At 50.0% G+C, this 11,105-nt stretch overlaps 1 pseudogene; it reads right to left on the reverse strand.

Annotated features, from left to right (window-relative positions):
• Window positions 1–344: 344 nt before the first annotated feature.
• On the reverse strand, window positions 345–2,062 carry LOC146183963 (uncharacterized; annotated as a pseudogene).
• Window positions 2,063–11,105: the final 9,043 nt, after the last annotated feature.

Consider the following 11,105-nt stretch of genomic DNA (forward strand, 5'->3'; position numbering starts at 1 on the left):
GTTGTGTCATGTTGTTCGCCTTTGGCTACAGTGACTCTTTGTTTGATTTCTCGTGACTGAACACCAACTTAGTATAACAGGCATTATTCAGTTCATAAAACCAAAGCAACATCAAGAAGAAATTCAATTATTTTGCACTTGTAGGCAACCGACTCTTGGTGATCCATCCGTCCATGTATTACAATATCTAGCGCATCATCTGAAAGCAAACACGCAACTAAAATTTGGTGTCCATAGTCCTCACGGTGAGAATGCGAAAAAAGAATTCTGCTATTTCGAGTCAGCTGCCTGCAGCTGCTCCCAGAGGACAGCCTGCTTCAGTTTCTGCACATTTTCTTTTTCTTTTAAAATCCGAAGCCGCATTTTATGCAGCACCTTGAGCTTGTTCCTCTCATCAGCATGCTGTTCCCCATGTTGCTCACTCTGTTCTCATGCTCCTCTGTGAGACATCGAAGCCTTTCCCTGTGTTCAGTATTTTTGGGTTTTTTATCGCTTCTTATACCATCAAGACGAGCCTCGAGCTCGGCGTCAAGCGTCTGCTGCTACAGCGCTAGCCTGCCTCCAAGGGCATGCTGCACACTTGGTTCAGCTGCTGCCCTTTGGTTATGTGCAGATGCATCTGTTCCTTGTTTCAGGCCCTGTGGTTCCAGGCTCATCTGCCGCTCTATCTTCACTTTCCGTGGGTGGTGTACTTGAGCTGTGTACCATGTACTGCATAGCTGCCGCATCACTTGAGCTCTGCTCCAGTGTTCGCTCTGCAAAAAGCAAAAACAAAAAGGCTTCCGACATGAAATCCATATAGGTTACATGAAATAAAGTAATTATGTGGAAGAGTTGCTGTTTCTGTCCGATTGACTTTCAGCATAGTTCAAAATGAAAAATAAAATCCAGCAATAATGAGACCTGGCAATGGTTAAAGTACGTATAGGTTAGCAGCGGCGTCTGCTTTTGAAACATATGCAGCGCGGACTGGCAGTCAGTAATCGTGCAAGTCCCAACCAAGTTGCAGAATAGAACGGTACGCATTTTTGTTTCTTTAGCCCATTACCCACAGCTCCTGTTTGGCAATACAGTACGGGGGAGACGTGAGCATAATTATTACGGTATAGTGGCGCAAAAACAAAATACAACGCATCTTAAGTTAATGCAACCTAATACAAGCATAGATAGTACAGCAGTGAGGCAAACGATTCATTAGATTTTGTGGAAACGACTTCCCTGGGCAACTTATACCATTAATTTATTTTTGAAAAAAAAAAAATGAATTCCACCATTTGCATGCCGAACTTGATTGCTATACAGTTTTCGCTATGGTCATGATTTCAACAGTCCCGAGAAGTTTGCATGCACCTTGCAATATTTTAGAGAACGCACTCTCGCGCGAGTAGCCTACTTCGTTCCACAGCGTACTTGACAAATGAAATTTACGTTCCTTGATAAAAATAACATACACGACTTACCCCATCTTATGCCACATGGCAAGTCTGCGAATAAAAAAAAAAGTTTACGCACCTTTGTCACTGTCATCTGGTGCGCTGTCGCGCAGCATGCCGTCCAGTATTTCTGAAACGGATGCTAATGGTCCAGTTTCCAGCAGGCGGTCGCTGTCATAAGAGTTAGGTATGCGCACGCAAGGTGCGGTACGGCTGCTTCAACTTGTGCCAGCCGATCGTCCATAGGTGGTGGGGGTGGGCCGCCTCCTGCAATGTATGCATACAGTACATGTATAAAACAGGCCTAGTACTTGCGGCTACGCGGAAGCAGCGAAAAACGTACTGTAGTACGTATGTACATACCTGTCGCCATGACGTCACGTATTTGCTTCGCTTTCTCTCGCTTCCACCGCTGCTTCATGTTGTCCCACAGCTTTTTTCACTGCTTCGGCTCTCGAGGGCGTACGGAGGGCCTACTATTGAAGTCTTCGCAGTCTCTCCCACGCTTTGCTTTTCGCGCTTAGCGAAACGGAGTCCGTAGGCTTGTTTTCAATGACAGAGCTGCGCTGCCGGATGAGCTCCGTCAGGAGGTCCTTTTCCTCCTCGGTGAAGTAGGCTTTGCCAGGCATGGTCGTCTCTTTCGGTGGTAAGTTGAGGTAGTGATAAGAAAAAGAAAACGCTGAAGCGGCGTGGCGGCGTGCAACAGGGCATGTACTTACAGCGCAAAGAGTTGACATCGGCTCGGCTCACCAATGTTGATAGACGCCTGCCAGCAGGCGGTCGCCTTTAGCAATGTTTCACGTTTAGTAGACAAAAATGAAATAAAAAGGCGACACGCCTGTACGTCAGTAATTAAAGTAAACATTGTGCATCAAAGTGTATTTTTATTATTGAATAAAGGCGTTCGAGTAAAGCTTGTGGCGCTACCCTCAAACGCAGACGCGTGGCATGCGTTCCTTACGTGAGGAGGCGGGAGGAGTGCTTTCAGAGTACGTTGGCTTCCTCAATCAAGAACATGCGGAAAGAAGGCCTCGTATAAGGTTAGGAAGAGGCCGATGGAAAGGAAGCTTTCAGAGTTTGGCGGTAAGCATCGCATCGAGTTCTGATATTGTTGGTTTAGTTTGGTTTTAGGGTTTAACGTCCCAAAGCGACTCAGGCTATGAGAAACGCAGTATTTCAGGACAGCGGAAATTTTGATCACCTAGGGTTTTTAACGTGCACTGATATCGCACCGCACACGCGCGCCTAGTTTTTCGCCGCCGAGCCCGGAATTCAATCGCGCATACTTGGGAATAATAGTCGAGTGCCGTAATGACTGCGCCTACCCCGGCAGGTGTTTTAATACTTTTTGTATACGAGCGGCTTGCGAAATAAGTCCGCCCTTTAAAGAAGAGATTCTGTCGCTAAAACTGTACCAAGGCGGCAAAAACTAAAGTACCACGAATGTTCATACTTCGGGAAAGATATCGCGTGCCTGTGGAGTCGATCGCATGCAGAGTAAAAACACTATTATGTTATTATACTGCCAAACAAACAAAATTTGCATCTAATATGAAAGAGGGCGGCACCAACGGAGTAAATATGTTGTTTTACATTTTAGTCGTCGCAAGTACGTGTCTCCCTTCTAGTGGACAGGCGCGTAGGTAATGAACAACGTCACCCTTAGCTTCATCGCATGGAGAGGTAGGCGAAGAAAGAAGCTCAAAGCGATCGAGGTAACAAGGAGAGCGGCCGTGCCCTGTTGGGAGAGGAAGAAGCGAGCGGAACGGAGGAATAGAGAGGGGCAGACGAAGAATGGATGGGACAAAAATAGACAAGAGGGTGTCTGAGTGATGTAAGGTCCAGATGGATGCCCAGTGCCATAGAACAGTTGTGCGCATGCGGGTGCGTACCGACAAAGTGCGACAGCTACGACGGCTGTAGGAGGCCACGCGTCGACGCCAGACAGGCGGCCCTGTCTACTTGCTCGTTGTCCCGAACGCCACAGTGGGTAGGGACATGATATGAAAAGACGGGACGGTGAAGAGAAATGGTGGCAAGGATGAATTTTATGTTGCGGATGCGGATATCTTTACTGGAAAGAGAATGGATAGCCTGAAAGGAGATAAAGGCAGTCAGTGTAGATGTGCAAGGGTAAACGAGAAGGGGAGTGCCGGGCATAACAACAAGCGTCGTGAAATCGAACATCCTCTGCGCCGAAAGCACTGAATGGTATTTCAAGGCGAAACCGATCTAATTTAGGTAGCAGGGAACAAGACGAAAATAAACAATCGCAGCACCCGCAGAGCAGGATGTGTAGGAACCATCCGTGAAGATATGAAGGCCGGGAGCTGAGGACTGAAAAGGAAAATTAGAGGGTAGAAGACGGGTGAAGGAGAAAGAAAAGCACAGAGAGGGATGGTCACACCAGCGATCAAAGAGTGCAAGCATATAGGATGGGAGATAGATGTGACCTCCAAAATTGAGGCGATCCTCACCGTTTTAGAGGGGATACTCTGCACAGAAGCGGTCCAGTTTCAATGGTAGAAAAGGTACCCGAAGGAGCACTGGAGAGCAGCCGTTCACGTTGTACGGAATGCTTCTGTGAGAGCGAGAAGAGGGACACGCTGCACAGTAACTATCTTATACCTAACGTCGAAATGAATGGGGCGAGGCTGCCAAGCTGGAGCAGCGAAGGTAATGGCGGGTTCTATCACATGGAAATAAAGTAAACGGAGAAAAGGAGGTATCGCGCGATGAAGTGCAAGAAATTAGACGAGGCGCGCAGTGAGTACATCTGCCTTATTGCGCAGGAAGTTAGGATGAGGTAAAAATGTGAGATGGCGGACAAAAACAACACCTAAAATTATAAGTTCTTGTTTGAGGCTCAGCGGCCGACCCGCAAAGCGCACGAGGGTTTAGCTTTTCCATGCCGTCTACGCCTAAGAAAATAGCACACAATGTTTCTTTCCACGAGATGGTGATACGGGAGTAGGAAGCCCAACTGGCTATCCTATCGAGGACGTCGTCCCGAAACTGTTCGAGTTCATGGCGCGTTCTGGCCGGTGTCGGTTCTGCGGTGTCGTCAGCATGCACCTTCAAGAAGACACCAGGAGGCATTGGATACTCGAGAAGGTCTGCCTTAATGATATTTCGCAAAGTTGAGGAAACACTGAATCTCTGTCGGGAGCCAAGAATAGATTTTGCAGACACTTCGTCGCCCGTGCTCCTGCGGTGGACCACTGTGCGCTGGGAGCGGAAGGAACGTAATAAGTGGTAGATGTTGGATGGAAGAACGCGATGACGGAAGTAGCGAAGGACGAGAGTATGCCAAACGCTATTGAATACCTCCAGAAAATCCAGGGATATAAGAACCACTGGCGAGCGGGATGCGCGGAAATATTCCAGAGCCATCCGCAAAGAGGCGAGGGCTTGAAAACCACCGCGTGACTGTGTAAACCCAAATTGTTATGTGTGGAGATGAACCCTGGATGCAAAAAATAATAAAGACGACCATACAGTAAGCGTTCTTTAAAGAATTTTCGATTAAGCGGAAAGAGAAAGGGACAATTGCAGTGCAACCTCTTCCCGTACGAAGTCTTTGATTTCTTTAATAAGTATGGAGCTGACAGTGGCATCAGACATAGCGATGCGTTGGCGACGAAGGTCGTCGTAGCTTTGAGACATCGTGACAACATCACTTACAGTGCGGGGCTCTTTGGCCATGAGAATGTTGAGCGCCTTCGTGGATACTCCTCATGATGTGGCGAATCTACTCGGCTTCATTAATCGATGTATTTACACGATGGTACAAATCTAAAACGTCATCGATGTAGCTAATGAAGGTTTCTCGTTATACTTTGTGGCACGGGCAGAGGCTCTTTATTTTTCTTTCCTTTTGCATGCCTCAGCATAATATGTGTCTGTTACATCCGCTCTCTCAAACAGTGTTCGGCGCGAAGTTTGCGGATTGCAAAGCGACCGAGGACGTCCACAAAGCGAGATTTGAACGAGGCCCAAGTTGGAAAGTCAGTTTCGTGATTTCTGAACCACAACTTTGCTACTTGTGAGAGGTAGAAGATCACGTTGCTAAACTTCATGGTGCCATACCACATATTGTGGGTGCTTACGCTTTCATACGAAGAAAGCCTGTCCTCCACATCCTGACCGTCGGTACCGCTGAAGCCTGGCGGGTCCCGCTGTCGAAGCAGCTCTGAGCTTGCAATAAAAGGGGCCGAGGGAGCAGGGCCGGTAGAGCTGGTGCTGGAGTCAGTCATTAAGGTCGGAATTCATTGGCTGCGGAGCTCCAGGGTGAGGTAATGGAAGATAAATCTCGCGACCTCCATCAAGTGTTAAGCGGGGATCCAGGCACTGGTAGCGGGCACAGGTAGCGAGAAGAACCGGAGCGGTGGGGGTTTGACTTGAAGTTAGCTGGTCCGCAAAATCGAAAATTCCGAACATTCCGCAATCCAGCTCACACCTAGCTCCGACCATACGCCAGGTTATTCAGGAACAAGTAGCCGAAGCACTTGCGCCCCCTCGACAACCAACTTTGTATGCCGCTCCACTCAAAGCTCCGCTCATCCATGCCGACGCTGCCCGACGCCCGGACCCACTCTGTTGTCTTATGCTGAGGTTGCCGCAAGACCATCTCGTCCTACGCCTTTTCCTACATACGGTCGCCTCAGCGGTTTTTTTTCACTTAGCGCCATGCGCCACCTATTCTACATCCTTAGCACACAGCTCACAACCGATCGATTTGCTTTGCATGTGGTCTCTGGGGCCATGTTGCACGCCCGTGCGGCCGTCGCCCGGTCACATACGCGCAGCCGCCGTATCCTCGTCGTGCGCCACCTCAGCCCTCGTCCCACTTTGGACACTTCTCGCATACTAACCGCTCAACCTCTCCGCGCCGTCGCTCGCCGTCGCCGATGCGTTTTCATTCTCCCTCGCCAATGCCGCAAAACCACTAGACGCAGTTCCGCAGGCAAGAACTGCGCTTTCGTCACCAGTGAAAGTCCTGCTTCGCCACCGAACAATTTATTCACACTTACCATTGAAAATGTTTGTACTCTTGCGCTTGTAGATACTAGTGCTGCAGTGTCGTTTATTGATGTCAAACTGTGCCACTTGCTACGAAAAGTTGTTCTGTCGTGTTCTGGGGTTTCTTCGCGCACCGCAACTGCTCAGGGTATCTGCACGGCTCGAGTCACCATTCAGGACATTCCCAAGTCATCAGTTTTATCGCTCCCCGTGACTCCTCTCATGCCATTATTTTAGGGTGGGACTTATGTCGCAATCGCGCTATAATGCATTGCGCTCGTGCCGAAGTAGACATTCTCCGATGTGCACCGCACCGACCGCCGCTAACGTGCTTGGGGAAGCCAAATGCCACGTTGCGGATGCTACTGATATCCCGCCTTCATCTGCTGCATTTGTTCCTACAAACTGTGCCTCTCTGCATGACTGTAGATGGCTCTTCACACCAGCTTCCCTTTTCGTCTCGCGACACTGTCTTCCCCTGCCCTGCGCCGTCCCTAATGTACGAAGCCGCCGCACCGAGCTAGCCATTAGTAACGATTCGTTCTTTCCGCTCACGTTGCAACGTGGCGAGTGCGTTGGGCGTGCCGAACCTGTTTGATCAGGAAATTGTGTTACCGTTCCGCCGCTTCTCTCCACCTATGCCGATACAGTCTCCGACCGCATCAGTGCCCTTAGCCCACCTCGTTCGTCTTCTTCATCGCCTCTGCCTGCCTTCGCGAAAGCCTGAACAGTGCTCTCGCTCCAGATCAACGCGCCAAGCTCCTCGACTTGCTGAAACGATTCCGAGTTTCCTTTGACATCCAGCAGCCATCCTTAGGTCGGACATCAACTGTTGCCTACCACATCTATACTCTTACGCACGCCCCATTACCCCAACGTTCTTATCGTGTATCAGCCTCAGAGCTCCGCATTATTGATTACCAATTCGACGAGATGCTCAGTAGAGGTGTCATTCAGCCTTCCAGTAGCACTTGGGCGTCCCCGGTAGTTTTAGTCAAGAAGGAATACTGGTTTATTATTTTTGTGTGGACTACCGCCGCCTTAATGCGATCACGCGAAAGGATGTCTATCCGTTACCACACATAGGCGACGCGCTGGACACTTTGCATGGAGCGAAATTTTTTCTCTTGAATCGATTTACAATCTGGCTACTGGAAAGTTGCAATGGCTGAGGACGATCGCTCCTAGACAGCTTTTTTCACTCCTGATGGGTTCTATGAGTTCAACGTCATGTCGTTTGGCCTGTGTAACGCGCCCGCCACCTTTGAACGCATGATGGACAATACTCTCCGCGGTTCGAAGTGGCACACGTTGTCTCAGCTACATGGATGATATTGTCGTATTTTCAGCAGACTTCGCGACCAACCTAACTGCCTTGAAACTGTCTTGAATGTTTTAGCGACGCCGGTCTGCTGCTCAATTTGAAAAAGTGTCATTTCGCCGCTCGCCAACTCGCTATTTTAGGGCATTCAGTCCAAGGATGGCATCCTTCATGATCCCTTTAAACTCCGCGCTGTCGCTGAGTTCCCGAAGCACACATCTATTAAGCAACTACACAGCTTTATAGGCTTATGCCCCTATTTTAGGCGTTTCGTTTGGAACTTTAAAACCATAATTGCCCCTCTGACGCGACTTCTCAGCACTCGCAAAGATCTTTCTCCCTGGTTGCCGGCTTGCAATACTGCTTTTACGAAACTGCTCACGATACTTACCTCACCCCTCGCATGGCGCCACTTTTACCCGGCTGCTCCTACCGAAGTGCACATCGATGCCAGCGACGCCGGTCTTGGCGCGGTTTTTGCCCAACGAAACCCCGGTGTTGATGAATACTTTGTGGCGTACGCAAGTCGAACGTTGGCCAAGGCCGAGACCAACTACTCGGTGACAGAAAAGAAATGCTTGGCCATTGTTTGGACGCTTCAGAAATTTCGGCGATACCTGTATGGGCACCCGTTTGATGTTGTTATGGACCACCATTCTTTGTGTTGGTTGTCTTCACTAAAAAAATCCCACCGGCAGTCTCGGCCGCTGGTCGCTTAGACTACAGAATATGATGTCCAAGTATCCATCGCACAAGGCGCACGCACACCGACGCAGACGCTTTATCTGGCTCGCCGGTGCCGCCTGACGCTCCGTTGTCCCCTGCCTCCAGCCCCGCCTTGTCTTCCCTGTCCATCGACGACATACCATCAAAACAGAGCAAGGATCCTTGGCTAACATTACTAGTTGATCTTCTTACGAACTCTTCGCTTTCACCGGCTGCTCGCGCCCTTCGTCATCAAGCGCAGCTTTTCGCCCTTCATGACCGTCTTCTTTATCAACGCAACTATATACCAGATGGCCGTAGGTGGCTGCTTGTCGTACCTCGCCACCTCCGTAGTGACATCTGCGCATCTTACCACAACGATCCGCAGTGTGGTCATGTGGGTGTATTTAAGACTTATGAACGGTTGCGACAGCGCTTTTACTGGCGTGGTATGTATACCTTCGTCAGTAAGTATGTGCGTTTGTGCATCGACTGCCAGCGTCGCAAGCCTCAACTCTATCAGCCGGCTCAACTACAGCATCTTCCGTGCCCATACCGATCATTCGATGGTGTTGGCATCAATTTGTATGGGTATCTGCCGTACACATCTGCAAGTAATCGTTGGATCATCGTTGCCGTCGGTCAGTTTACTCGCTATGCGGAGACAGCGGGATTTCAGGATGCCACGGGACCGAATATCGTGTCATTTCTTTTTCATCATTTCATTCTGCCGTACGGGACCCCCTGTGAACTTTTAAGTGATCGAGGCAAATCTTTCTTATCCTAGGTTGTCGAATCGCTCCTTTGCGAATGTCAGATCGTCCACCGGACAGCCAGCGTGTACCATCTTCAAACCAACGGCCTCACAGAGCGCTTTAGTCGGACACTGGGTGACATACTGGGTACGTACATCGCCTCCGATCACTCCGACTGGGACAAGATTCTCCCATTTATAACCTGTGCCTACAACACCGCCGTTCAAGCAACTACAAGATTCTCGCCATGTTTTATGCTGTACGGGAGTGAGCCTTCGTCTCCACTCGACACCATCCTGCCCTATCGTCCTGATATCTGAGAGTATACATCGCTTTCAGCAGTTGCCAGGCACGCTGAAAAATGTCGCAAGCTGGCTCGCACGCTTACTTCGGACGAGGACTTCAGTGCACACGTATGGCTCTGGGCCCCGTGGGCACCTTATAATCTGACCAGCAAGTTTACTGCCAAGCATCACGCACCGTGTCTAGTGCTCCAAGAGACGTCTCCTGTCAATTACCTAGCTGAACCGCTAGCCGCTTCTACCGACCTTCAACGCCGTGGGCATGAGATCGTTCACGTCGGCTGTTTGAAGCCTTATTACGATTCGCTATCCTTTCGTCTCCTTGAGTCACCAAGATGGCTCCTCTTTTCTGCGGGGGCCAGATTGTAAAGGAGAAGTTTCGATTAAGCGGACAGATCGCTGAGGAAGAGAAAGTGATTTTGCGGACCAGCTGAATACTAGTTAAGCCAAAACCTCTCCGGTTCTGTTCGCTACCAGTGCCCGCTGCCAGTGCCTGGATCCCCGCTTAACAGTTCTAATTAATTCACTCAGTACTGAATTCATTTCTATTGGCCGATAAAAAGTAGGGAAAGAAGATGGACGGCCCGGCTTAGGAAGAAAAACGATCCACCTCTGTGCCATGCCGAGGGAAAGTGGCCGAGACGGGGGCACTGTTGGAAAGGAAGAGGAAGAAGGACGGGTGGCCACGCCAGAGCCCGGCAAACAATGGTGCAGTCAGAGCATCCAGGACGGGAGCCGTGCACGTGCCGAGTGCATTCACGCGCAAATGAAACTCGTTATGCGAGAACGGTACGTCAAGAGGAACGGAAGGGGTGTAAATCAACTCAACAGATGCACTGATAGACGCGAGTAGCACTGAACCAATTCAAGTATATTCATAGGAATCCTGTGTCCAAAGCAAAACTGCCGCGGACTCAAGGACGGAAATCATCAGGACGCCTCAACTGATATCTAGGGCGCTAGAAATGCGGGTACGCGCAATTCGGCGGATGCTTCCTTAAATGGTGCGCCGAAAAAATTTTTCCGGGTCGCATCGCGGCATGCTATTTGTACAACCGTGTCCTTCGCCTCCTTGCCACTTCGCCGGTAACATGCAAATGCCGTCTGAAACGCGGTGTGGTATACACGGCACATAGACATGTCTGAGCAACGCTGCAAGCGCCGGTGCAAGGCTCGGATGGAGCGAAGCTCGATGGCGAGCTCAGGTGACCACCATATCTTCGATGGCTTAGAGCTGTGAGAAGCCGCAGCAGTATGTTTGTGGCGCTCAATCAGCGTGGCTACCCGGTCATGGAACCGCGTGACAACGGTCTCCAGTGCGTCAGAGGAACGCAAGTCGGTGCCAGGGATCCGAGGAAACCCCGTGTCCGTTAGGAGAGTTGAAGATACGAGCCCTCGACGCAACCGCTAGACGGTGTTGCTGTAGAGGAGGAGGACCAATTTTCGCTTCAATATAAGAGTGTTCCGACATTGATTTGGCGTCCGAGACGATCCAAGTGTTTCCGGAGCAGAGAAGAGATGGGGAAATAAGCGCGACGTCATTGCACGACTCGGCGTAATGGTTATA

This window comes from Amblyomma maculatum, chromosome 7, assembly GCF_055883805.1.
Source record: "Amblyomma maculatum isolate TAMU_Amacu chromosome 7, ASM5588380v1, whole genome shotgun sequence".
Taxonomy (NCBI): Eukaryota; Metazoa; Arthropoda; class Arachnida; order Ixodida; family Ixodidae; genus Amblyomma; species Amblyomma maculatum.